The sequence below is a fragment of the Crocodylus porosus genome, unplaced genomic scaffold, assembly GCF_001723895.1.
Source record: "Crocodylus porosus isolate Cpor-Errol unplaced genomic scaffold, CroPor_comp1, whole genome shotgun sequence".
NCBI lineage: Eukaryota > Metazoa > Chordata > Crocodylia > Crocodylidae > Crocodylus > Crocodylus porosus.
Genome location: NW_017728912.1, coordinates 36,523,898 through 36,537,451, shown reverse-complemented (window position 1 = coordinate 36,537,451; position 13,554 = coordinate 36,523,898).

Here is a 13,554-nt window from a genome sequence, read left to right as displayed (position 1 = left end):
AGGACCTCTTAGGCAGACAGTGTTCTTTGAGTGAATCTTACAATTACTACACCCCACAACAGAGCCATCAGCATTCCCGGATCTTACAGTTGCACCTCCAGAAATGTAATATATCTCATCCAGTGCACCAAATGCCCTGATGGAAAATACATAGGAGAAACCAAACAACTATGCACCAGAATGAACGCACACTGGAAATCCATCAAAGACAGGAATACCCAATTACCTGTGGGGGCACATTTCTCACAAGAAAACCGTTCTCTCTCCAATCTCTCAGTTCTAGTCCTCAAAGGGAATTTACAAAACGCTTTTCACAGGTGAGCCTACAAACTTCACCTCATCAAACAAATGCTACTGGATACTAAAAATCATGGACTAAATATAGACATTGGATTTATGACACACTATAACCTTCCTAACATCTGACTCGCTAGGTACCTCTCCACTATTTACCAGCTACATTAATTCCTGCCCCCCCCTCCTCTCCCCAACCTATTTCTCACCCACTGACTCCTCAATTTACATCTTCACTAACTGCGTCTGGCCTCTTTAGTATTCATTCCATCCAGTAAGAGCACACACTAACTGCAGATGCTTCCTCAGCCTGATGAAGGGTATTTGTATGAGAACACTTGCAAAGAAAAAGAATTGCAACCATTTAAGTTGATCTAGCAAAAGATACCAGATTTACCCAAAGAACCCTATCTGCCTATGTCCTTAGACCAACATGGCTACAACCTATACTCCTGAAACCTAGGGCCTCTCAGGGATTCAACAGTTTCTAAGTAGACTCAACATTTTTGTGGAGGAGGTGCACATGGGAATAGTACACTCTTTTTAAACATTGCTGGAGTCTTTCTTTAAAATAAATTATTTGCTTTTATAAAAAAGTGTACTTCTTAATACTATTCAACACTACAGTGTATCTCATCTTTGCCTTCACAGAGTGTTAGACTATGCCCTAGAGTTGTCATGTGTCCAACCCCCTGCATGCAAAAGCAGAGTGCAAGTGTAGGCATGGACAAACCATCAAAATGCAGTGAGAAAACAGGGAGGAGGCATTTAATGAATGGAACATGGCACCCCTGCTTAGCTTCCATTTCCTCTAAGGGAAGAGCAAGTGGATGAAAAGTTACTATGGCTAAATTACACATAAACCGGGTGGCTGAAATGGGTTTGAGATAAACTTGGTTGAATATAGTATCAGACTTAACTGATTTGGCTCAAGCCAGTTTATGTAATGTCTGTCTCAGACCCCTTGCTCGTTTAGGGTAAACCAGACTCCTCCAGCATCCTGGCATGCTCTCTGGGCTGGGCAGGGCTCTCTGCTCCACAGCAGGGCTGGCCCCTTCCCTCTGCTCCCTGGCTGCAGCTTGGCAGAGACTTGTAAGCACAGCAGTGTCTGCCTGACTTCTCCCTGGTAAGTGGGGATTATTTCCCCCTCCCCTCTGCCTTACGCAGACACCTCAGCATTAGCTAGCAGACCACATGCTGGATACAGTCTGTGCTGTGGGAAATGACCAAGTCAGGCAGGCTTTTTGGAGCTAATCAACAGTGTGCCCGTCTGGCCTCGAACATCCGGTCAAGTGCTGCTTGGGCCTGGATGTTCGGTGGTGTTTGTCCGTCCCTGATGTTCTGCCGAGTTTAGCTTGTCCCCAATCTCTCCTGTCATGACTTCAGATCTTGTTCCAGTGGTGGGTGTCTGACTACCGGAGGTCTCTCGACTATGGGACGTCTGTTTGGTGATCTTCTGCAAGGCTCCACCTCCCCTCTATCTTGCCCTTACACCCTGCCTTGATGGGCTCCAGATGACCTTCAGCCAGTTCCCCAACTGTTGAGGCTCCGCGTACGCTTGCAGAGACAGACTATAGGTCTGCCAGACCAATCCTAACTCCACCCACCGTGCCTCACAGCTGTCTAGCCTCGCCTGAGGCTATAAACCCCCTTTAGGTTTAAACAGCACTTGGGTTCCATATACCTTGCCCTGCAACCCCTCCAAAAGTGGGAAACATTAAAAAAAAAAAAAAATACCTACAACAGAGAAATGCAAAGATACTAAGAGAAGCCCTCTGCCCCCTTTATTGCCTGCTCCCACGGCCTGCTCTACAACAACAGGCCCCAGAAGCCTGAGGCCCCTAGCTAGCCCTAAACTGCATCTGGGCTAAACTGCAGACTACTGCGTCTTCTCCACTCTTCGCCCAGCCTGTGAGTTTGCTGGACCCTCGGTGGTCCTTCTTGGTATGCCTTCCCAACGTCCCCCATCAGGGCGGCTCTATACCGCTGGGACCCATCTTCCACAGCCCCTCACGCTGCTTATGCCCTTTGTCCCCCATCTGGGGCACCTCTTTGAGCCCTCCTGAGCCCACAGTAGTCCCACCTGGTCTGGCTTTTTGGCATCTGCTGGCCCCTCCAGCTGTTCGGTGGCAACCCCGGGCTTCAAGCTCCTCCTGCTCTTCTCGGTCTTCTAATCTGGGTCCCCAGTCTGGAGGAGGTGCCTCTGATCTCTCGCCGGCAGCGTCTTTCCCGTGGCGGGCTCCACTGCATCCTCCCGTGCTGTGACAGGCAGTTTCCCACACTTTTCCCACCTATGGGGGATCCAGAAGACACTTCCCTGCTGGTGTTCCTGCGGGTCTCTCTCCCCCCTCTTTGCCAGCTGCTCCTTTTATCCCTCCTGACCAGCTCCCGCAGCTGCCTTTATCAGCTGGCTGCAGCTGTATAAAGATGCTGCTAACGTCCCTATCTCTGGCTCCACTGCAGATCCTGCAATAAAAGTTTTTATTTTCTTTTTTTTTTTACTTTTGTTTTCTCCTGAGGGTTCCTGCCCTCGGGGCTTCCCCTTGGCTCTTTGGGGTCTTCCCCTTTGTTCCTCCCCATGACAAACAGGTAGCTTTATGTCCTTCCTTGGAAAAGCTGCTTAAGAAGAGCTGTTTGCTTCCTCCCTCCTCGTCACCACTCCCTGCTAAGCAGGAATTCCCCCCTCCCCTCTGCCTTGCTGAGAGGTGTCTGTGTATTAGCTAGCAGACCACATGCCAGCTATGGTCCATGCTGAACCAACAGGTAGAATCAACAGTTAGCTGGCAATGTCCCTCTGTTCTTTTCTTAATGGGGTGATAAACACTGTTATAAATTCCCTGTTGGGCTAATCAGAGTGTCCTGCCAGAACCTGGCCACATCCCCCCTCAGCTCAGTTCTGTGCAAGGGGAGGGAGGGCTGCTCTAGTGCCACCCAGTTTTTAGCCTGTGCTACTGCAAGCATGTGCCTGCATGTCTGGGATGTCTGTGCAGTTACAAAATGATTCAGCCTATCCAGGTTAGACTAAGCTGCAAAGATTGAATCAATTCAGGCTCAGGCTTTTTGAATGTCTGTCCCTAGCCCCTGTGTCAGCTGGTATGCATTGAGTATCCTATCCCCAGTTACCTAGCTGCAGTCTGATTATGTGTGCATACCTTGCATATCTTCATGAGGGTGCTGAGTCATCAGTCAAGGACAGGATCTGAGATTGCAGGTATATGTTCCCTTATTGCTTATTTCATGGTTTGAGAGTCACTTTTCTGACTTTCCCAGAGGGCAGCCTTAATATTGCATTAAACACTTTAAAGTGAATCCAGTTTAACTCCTAAATTTATAAAGTTCATCTGGATAACTTTAAATATTAAAGGTACCATAAAAAACACCCATTCTATTAAAGTAACAACAAGATGTACACACATACCTTGCTGTAATTAATAGTCAATTTGAAACAAGGATTTTTCCTTTCACCAACAGTAAAATTTAATGTTTAATGATGTAAACGTTCTGCAGTCCATCATGAAGCAATTTGCCTTTATTCATCATCTCTGACTTAGTGTAAGTCTCCCAAGCCATTCCAAACAATTTTCTATTCTCTCTTGGAACATTTAGCAAATGTAGCCTGCAGAGGTTGTTACTGTAGTCAGAATATATATTTTTGTCCTTTCACAGCACTGTTCTACTGTTCTCCAGAGACTAAATTCTACTGCAAGGAAACAAAATAATTACTGGCAAATAGGCATTTGAGCTTTACATGTAGGTGCAGTTAATGTTTCTTCAATTACAATTAGGTACAACATCCACATTTTTACTATTGAAGAAATTCTTCACATTGCTGCAATTCACTGACTTTGGTCTAACTATTAATATCCTGTTTGGATGAATGAACAATAAGGATATGAAGGCTGGTGTTAATCAGTATAGCACCTTTGATTTCAAAGTAACCTTGCTGCTTTAAACTACCTAGGAATCTGGTCCATAAATGGTGGTAGAAAATTTAAACAGAATCAAAAAGAAGGAAACTTGAGATAAAAAAGATAGTAAAAAAAAATATATATATATATATATATATACACACACACGTACTTTTAAACATTAAAGAGGGAACAAAAATACAAGAAGAAAGGACATTTGCTTCCTTATCTTTCTTTTATTCATACTAATGTCATATACAAAGATTTAATTGGCATGAATTGGGATACTGGCAGATATGTGAACAAGTTTTGAGGATAGCACTAAAATAAACACTGTTAAAATACCTAAAAATAATCAAAATTGCTGTTCTAGACTGAAAATTATCACAAGAGATTCAAGAACTTTGAGAGTCCTTTTACTATGCTCTAATCAAAGCAAATTCAATAATTCTATCTAGTAGACCAGTCATCAGTTCTTCCCATGCTCATCACCATGATTTAATTTTATTTATCAACATCAAATATTTTGTAGAGTAAATACAGGTAAAGGTGTCCTGTTTACAGGCTATTGAGGCCCATGGGAGCAGCAGAGGCAAGGTTCCACTGTCTTTAACCTGAGCACAAGGAGGAGGTGATGTGGTCAGCACTGCACTCCTGTAGAGTACATACTATGTTTTTTCAATAGAAGTAATTAATACAGTATTAAAATGACTAACATGAGATACCCAGTATCTTGCGAACATGCAAATTAAAAGTGAGTGTGAGTTATCATTGGATAGTGGAAATTTTTTCTTTCTAACAGTACCCTTAGTTTCTAGGCATATAAGGAGGAGATGAAATGGGCTTTAAACATATATTTCTACATGTAGAAAAGCTGCCAGTGACTAGTACACTGAAACTTGCTTGTTTTCTGCCTTGGGCTATGTAAATTTTGGAGAAAAAAAAATGACATTTAGTAGGGAAAAGGAAGAAACATTTCTCTGGAAGTTTAATTTTTGAAGTGATAGCTGTTTGAAGGTGCTCTGATGTTTAGAATAACCAGAGGAATCAATGGGCAGAGAACAGGTCAAGTGACCTGCTAAGTTTGCATTAAATTTATCCTATTATCTGCCTAAGTTATATAAGTATGAATATGTGTGTATATAATTTGCCTGAGAAAATTATGTTCTTGCTAGAATTTCTTTTTCTTTGAAAAGATGCACATTTGGGAATGACTCATATGAGGTTTATTTCGTGGTGCTATACTTAGTGTCCACACAGTGGGAAAAAGTTTCAGTTACTGTTACTCTCTGATATCTTAAAGAATCATTTAGTTATACATCTTTAGCCTCAGCCTTGATAAACATGCTCCCTACTTAAACTGCATTACTGTGGCAGGATTAATTTTTTGGGAGAGAGGGGATTAAAAAAACAGATTGACTTTTGAAGCAGAGATGAAGGGCAAGATTGAAACATAAATCTAAGGTCACGGTGAAATAAAAAGCAAAATACAAGGTTGATAAATGATCTTATTAACTGTGTTACCCACCATACAAATTGTTATGTATACATGGAAACAGAAAACCTTAGGTAAGGGAGGTGGACCCTGGGAAGATGGGGGAGTTTCATATTGTATGAGACTTTTTGAGCATATGCTTACATGAAATGAAACATGTACATTTGTGATTTAACTATGATTTGTAATTTAACTGTGAAGCTAGTAGATTGGTATAAAAAGACCAGTAAAAGTTTGTGAATGGAAATGACTACTCAGAGGAACATTTCTTGAGTAACTAGGCCCAGAAAGATTAGTCTGGTAGATTAGGGTGAAGAGTGTGCACAAAATGACATTTATTATTCTCCAAGGAGCTGTGAAACAGGATAAAACAAGAGATGAGACCTAGAGTTTTAAGTTTTATCTCTGCTCCTGCTTGTAAAATGGCAGTATTGTGTAGTGAATACTTCTTCCTGAAACTTGGGAAACTGTTCAGCTGGAATGTTAGTTAGAGATGGGGTAAGGGAAGGAAGGGAGACAGAGAGCTTTACAGGCCTGATTTAGTGATTGTCATCAAAAGTAGATTCAGATGAACTACACGGCCACTTTAGCCCAAATAATGTCGTTGTTTTTTCTTTTTCTTTTTACTTTCCTCACATCCTCTCAAAATGTGCTTTAAAGGTGAAAAGTACTTTGCTCCTCTCAATCATTTGATGCAGGTTAAAGTTGGGAAGAGGAAATTCACTCCCCTTCCTCAACAGCCAGTGGGAAGCATGTGGAACCGCATCATTCCCTATTGTCAGGGCCATTATTTCAGCCAGGACTGACCAACTTCTAAGCTCCTGGATCTGCACCCAGGGTTGCACCAGTGTGGGGGATCTCATGCTGCAGTAGTGGGGGCCACAGAACCTCAGGCTGCATGCCACGCAGACAGTTGCCATACTGCACACCCTCAGCTCCCTCTGCCATGTGGCACTGCACCGCCCTATCTCCTGGGGTGGGCACAGAAAGTGGAAGTCAAAGGAGAGGAGAGTCTGTGGACTCTGGCTCCAATTGCCACCAGATTGATGGGGGGAGCAGTGGCTGGTGGGAGTCTGGGGACTGCAACTTAATGCCTATAGGCTGCCAGTTGGAAAGCCCTGACCTAGTCTCTCCTCTTTAGCTGTCCTGTAAATGTGTCTGCACAGCAATGACTGTGGCTCATACAGAGCTATTTGAGCTGACTTGGATACTTATAGCAGCAAAGCTTCACCAACATGGAACTCAGTGCAGACTAATAGCTCAAGGGTTTGTGGGTGTGTTTTGCAGCTTGTGTTGAACTTTGTGCTACTGTAGCTACAGTGTCTTGTTACTTGCACTACTGAGACAGTGGCTTTGTACACAGGTTCAAATAATTTGAGAGAACTCGCCCAGGTTTGCTCTCCTGGTAGAAAAACTTGCCTAGAGCTGCATGTATAGACATTCAAATGCGGAGGCCCTGAAGAATGGAGAGTTTGCAGTGCTGATACTCTGCAGCCACAGGGGCTTCTGTGCACCCATCCCAGTGAGCCCCACAGGCTCCTTTAGTCTGCCTGGTAATAGATGGCCTCAGTGCATAGGGTATCCCTGACTGGCTTACCCAGACTGCCCGTGGTCAGCCTGTGTTTCACTGCAGCACAATGTGAGCATTGTAAAGGAGGTATGTTCTTCTTCCGGCTGAAGCAGCAGCATGCTGTGAGTGACACACTGTCTCCCTGGGCGGGGGGTGCAAGAGGATTATGTGCTCTTCTAAGAGAAGCCTTACCATGTCTTCTCCCAATATCATCTATGTCACCTTCTGTGAAGCCAGTATTGTAAGACCAGCTTTCACATGAGTGAGCTTCTGCAGAATGGGTGGAGAGGCCCAATTGCATAGCTGGTTACCTGTGGATATCTCCTCTGTAGCCCAAGTGCAGTGTTTTGAGGTTGAGGATCTTGCATTGTCAAGTTTCAGCGGAGTAAATTTTGACCAAATGGTTTAACATTCCTGGGTTCATTTTTCTATGTTGAGCAGCAGAATCTGGGTGCCATTAAATTCTATTCTTTACAGTCAATCTCTCTCATGTGCTCACTCTCTGTCTCTCATTTTTTGGGTCCATGCATTTTTCTGTTTTGTATTCTTCATGCATATACTTAAAGAGTTGGCCTAATGCTGTTTTCTTCCTCTAAGGTCAGGAAACTGCATAACAATTAATTTAACATCATTTTGTGGAAACGGTCAAAGGCAAATATTTCAGGAATCTAATACAAAGCTAGAATAGGCAAAAGAGATGGGAGTGAGATCTCTCCCATCTTTTCTTTAAGAAAATGTTTAATGAAGTGCCACATCAGAAGCTAACACTTCAATGTTAAGAAATGCTTAGGGGATTCTTCCTCGTTGAGTGTAATGAGGAGTTACAGCTCAGTTGCAGAAAAGGGAAATTAAAAAAAAGAAACAAACCAAAAAATAGTAGTAACTTTAATTTTATCCTGGTCTAGGATAGAAACAAGGTAATCAGTTTTTTCTCTCCACCAGCATACTCCAGTTGCAGTGGAAAAAAAAACAAAAACCCAGTGGATTTATGTCCTTCTGTTCTCATATACGCCTGTGTCCAAACCCACAAGTTTTCCCCAAAAGGAAAGATCACATTACTGTACCCTTCATCCTGGATTTCACAGTAGATAAATCATTTTGCTTTCTACTGAAATGCACCAAACCCTGGGGTGGAGAATCTCAGCATTTCTAATAGTGCAAATCTACCCTGTCTTCATTTTTAACAGTGCATAATAAGCTAATGGATAGATTCAGTCTTGGCTTAAACAGATGCAACCTCCAGAGTTAAGTTACACTTAAGATGCAAATTTCTCACCAAAGACAGCTAAGGAAATTTCTCTGGAAAAGTAATACTGAGTAGCAGTTACAATCTTGTATAACTGCCCATAAACAGGCTGGTACAGTTCATGAAGTCATACCTGCTTACACCAAAGCTGAATTTTTCCTAGCTGTTTAGAGCAGAAAGTGAAGATTACAAGATGCTAGGTAGGCCTCCAGGGGATGTGAGCCCATTGTTTTGAATAACATGAAGTCAATGAATATCAACCGAGTATTCAGAAAGGTATCTTTCTGAAACTACAAATGGAATTATGCAAAAGTGAATGATCTCATGTGGCATTTTTGCCAGGATGCTGAAGCTAGGACATGCTCTTTCTTGCAGAAGGAGATATACAGTCATTGATAATCACCATTAGCCAGGATTTCTGCTTAATATGGAGCAGAGTAAATGTTGCAGAAAAATGCACCAGATTTGGTAAATGCTTTCAAACCTAATAAATATTTAGAAAAATAAAGGATTCAAGATGGCAACAAAATAGCCATTTAGTCCTCTAATACTTTAAAATAATAGCCTAGCCCCTGAGAATTGATTGATATTTATGGTATTAACTTTCATCATGAAGTACTCATTTGGTGTTTATCTTCTCATTACTCCTTGAATATCCAGTGTACTTCCAACCCTTGTGTAGCCCTAAGTTCCCTATAAAATGATAGTACTGTATGAAAAATTGCCTGTTTCACAGCTTTGGAACATACTTCTAGTTGATGGTGCTGGCTAATGCTCACAGCTGAGATCAAAATGTGGATTAGTTATTTAAATAAATGGTGCACCTTCTCAGATACTATATGTTGCTTGGGTTGTCCATGATGGTCAGTAGCTGGGTCATGACTGCCTCCTTTCTGTGCCCTTGTTTCTTGTACATTGACTTTCCCGTCTTGTTGTTTGCATACCTAAGTAAGGATGTCCTGGATTTAACTAAAAATCTCTGATATGCTTCTGTTGCTGGGGTCTGTATTCATACGAGGGGCTGATCTTGATTAAGGCTTTTAAACTGGAGGACACAAGACGATGCAACCATGTCGAGGGGGGTAAGAAGGTCAAGAGTATCCTGCTTTTTGCCAATATTATGGAAAAGATTGAGAACCTCTGGCCTTGATGGTTTACTTAGATCTTATTGTTCTCTGACTCCTGTTAGTCTTTATGCAATGTGTATTAAAACTAGTAACATACAAGGCACTGCAAATAAATGGAACTGAGTCCGTGGTTCCTTTTGACCAAAACCGGAACACTTTCATTTCCAGGGGCTTGTATTTAAAGTCAAGGAGTGTAGGGCTGTAGTCCAAAGGAGAGTGATGGTGATTAATGCTGCTTATGGCACACCCCTTTATACTTGTAGCCCCTTGGTTAGGGCACTCATTTATGGTAGGGGAGAACCACGCTTCTCCCTGAGCCAGACAGCTAAGGGATAGGCTGGAAGATGAGAGAACTTCATTCACATCCCTGCTGTGACTTGGCACAGAAGTTATTTGAACTTGGGTGGCTCATCTCCCAGGTGAGTGTCCTAATAGCTACCAGACTCTGCAGAGTCATTTTTTCTGGCTCTGAAAATAGCTAAGTAATCTGCAAACTGTAACAGTGTCAACAGGAGAGACTGGAATCCTATATCATGATGGGTAGGATACTCCCCTGTAGGGAAGGGCAAGATCAGTTCAAATATGACCAGGCAGGTGGCAGGCTGGAACCTAGGGCTCAGTCATATTCAAAATATTTTGTCATTTGTATTTCCACTGAAACTATTGATTCAACCTGAATATTGCACAAGTCTACACACTTATGCTTGCCTTGCATGCAACCATGCTGTGCTTTATTGATATCAGTCTGACTTTTGGGATCCATCCTTAGGCTGAACTCAGTTTTAACACAATGATAAATTTCGAATGAGAGGGGCTCACAAGATCAAACTGTGAAATCCTATCACAAGTGACTAACCTTTTACTTTGAAATTTACACTCCCCAGTTCATTTCCTGTTGATTTTTTTGCCTTGAATTAAAATGTGAAAAATGCTGCCTCCACAGTCTGTAGCTTTTGAGAGGGAGAATGTGGTGAATATTGGAGATGGTTAATGCTCTCTGGCTCCCTCAACATTTTAGCAGTGCAAAAATAGTAAATCACCATATGTAGTATTTGTACATCTTTAAAACACAAAACCTATGCTAAAGCTTTTGCTTTGCTTGGAATTTTAGCTGTAACCCCCCAGCTTTATATCAATGTTATTAGCATATGTAAGTACTAAATTCTTTAGTGTCTTGCTACACATCATGCTATTATTGGATAATATAAGATCTAAACTTCTTTCTATTAGATTTATCTGAGTTTACACGTAACAGGTAATAATTAGACTCCTTTTCCCAGCATTCCTTACATAACTGCCTTAGTGTAGCTAAATATCAACCCACATTTAAATTGGTGCACGTTGTATTAGTGAAAGCAATCTAGATGTTCCGTTACACCCATATTTAATGTATAAGTATATATGCCTGGAAGCCTCAGGGTTCCTTCACCGAAACAAACCCAAAACATAATTTATAATAACCAGGGCAACAAACGTAATTAGATCCCTGAATGGTCTAAAAACTCTGACAAGCATCACAAAATTGAACATGAAAGAAAGTAGGGAAATGAAGGCTTGCTTCTACCTTGAAGGATGCCATGGAGTTGTTCGAGGTTAGGGGAAAGAGTTCCACTGCCTTGAGCCTTTGTTAGGGAAACCTTGTTTTTCATTTATTCAAGAATTCTCCATCAGATGATTTGTTGTTTGAGCCATGCCAAACTCAATTATTACTCTGGGACGTGGAGCAACTGCTGAATCAAAAACAAAAAAGACCTTTGGTTCTCTAGGGCTTCATCCTGTTCCAATTTCAATGAGTGAAATTTTGCATTGACTTCAATAGTAGGATTATGTTTGCATTTTTTTCTTGCCAGCTTCAAAACATTCCTAAGTAGAACTTGTTTCTGGGAGGTGCTGAAAACTCTCACTTCGGTTGTAATAATATAATTGCTAAGGGCCAGACTCTCCTACTTTCTTCCTATTGGTGACCAGGACCTTGACACCCTCCCCCCCCACCTGATAATCACAATGATTTGTTTGGCAGAATCTGATCTGATCCCAAGGTAATCTTCAAATAGTTCAGTAAGTACTTACAGTAAAAGTACTATCAATTTATTCTTATGTATTGGCAAACTGATGCTTTTCCAAATAAGTCAGTATTGTTGGAAACAAGCAGAATTTCTCTAGCCATTTGGCAAACTTTCTGTATAGAATTTCTGATTCCTAAAACTAATATCAAATTAGCAACAAGTCTCCATCTATAACTGGAACTATAAAGTTTTTGCTAAAAGTGAATGAATGCTCTGCTTTTCATTATTTTAAGTGCAAATCCTGTATATTTGAGTTCTCAGATCTCTGCCACCTCTTCTGCCTCCTGAGCCTCCCTGGCCTGAGGCAGGACCCAGAGGTAAAGTCAGAGCTGAGCTGTTGCCTGCCTCAGGCCAGTGTTGAGATCTAAGATTACTCCCCACCCCCCATATTGTTTTGTGATGTGGTGGAATGTCATTTTGGATTCAAGTATATATAATATGGTATTCTATTCTGATAGCCTGTTGTTACTTCCATTGAAATCTATGGCAAAACTCCAATTAAACTTCCTTGGGATCAGAATCAAGTCTTAAAACTATAATAAATGGCTTATGTGACAGGGGTCATGTTCAAGCCTGGGTCCCAACCTTGGTCTACCCAATCTTTCTTGCTACAACTTTGCTAGTATAATAACTGATGATAAACGTGGGAGGCTGCCCGTTCTATGCCCCAATGCCGGGGGCACTATCCACGGCTCTGTACCTCTCCTACAATGTGGCTTATGCCTTATAGATTGTTACTATATTCCCAGCCTAAAGTTAGATCAAACCTAGTCCTCTGTCAGGCCTCTTGCATGCACACACTCATACTGCCCCCCTCTCCCTGGGGCCTCTTGCACTCTGCTCTCTCTCGCATGATACTGTGCCCCCTTCACTCTGCCCTGCTTCCTTGAGCGACCCTATAGGCCATCAGAGTTATCTGACTCATGCCTCAGGTGGCAACATGCAGCCTTTTGGGCCTCTCCCATGACCTTCATCTGGGTAGTGGCCAGCCAGTACACCAAACAGAGGGCTAACTTTGCCCTAGCCCCTCACCAGACTTCTTATACATACAAACATGATATTGGGGGAGGGGTTGGCCTGTGTGCTGCCCTTCTGGCCATCCTTCAGCCCTACTCAGCATACCCCATGAGGCTGATCTTCAGGCTGTCCCTTCACCAATACTCAACTCCTGAATTATGCACAGTCCTTCAGGCCTTAAAGTCTCCATTTACTCCATGCAGGCCCACCAAAATACTTTCCCTCCCAGGATCTTCACAACTTCCCCCTCTCTGGGGCCACACAACTATCCCCAACCTGGGGCCTCTAGGGTCTTACATCCCTGCAAGCTCAGATGGCTGCAGCTGTGCCTGGACCCACCCCTCTACTGGGGTCTTATACCCCCTGGGGCTCAGGTGGCCATAGCCGTGCCTGGCCCTGTTACCCACAGTGTTGTGGGGGCTAGGGTTTTTAAGGTGCCGTGACCTGCCTTTCGTCAAGGAGGTGAGCAGTCCTAGCATTTAAATGGGGCTGCTATGCCACTGGCAGTCCCTGCAGGCCTTCCTTCCCCAGCACAGTGCAGTTTCAGGTCATGCCAGGACCAGAAGCCATCCCCCTAGCTCCTGTTCTTACCACCAGGATGTTGCATGAGCAATAGGGAAGCCAGGTGGTGTTGCTCACTCAGCTACAATATTTTAACTGCTGCCTCTGCCTGGCTTGCCTTTGTTTCATAGTTTCTAGGGTCAGAAGGGACCTGAGTAGATCATCTAGTCTGACCCCCTACCATGGCAGGAAAGAGTACTGGGGTCAAATGACCCCAGCAAGGTGTACATCTAGCCTCCTCTTAAAGACCCCCAGGGTAGGAGCCAGCAC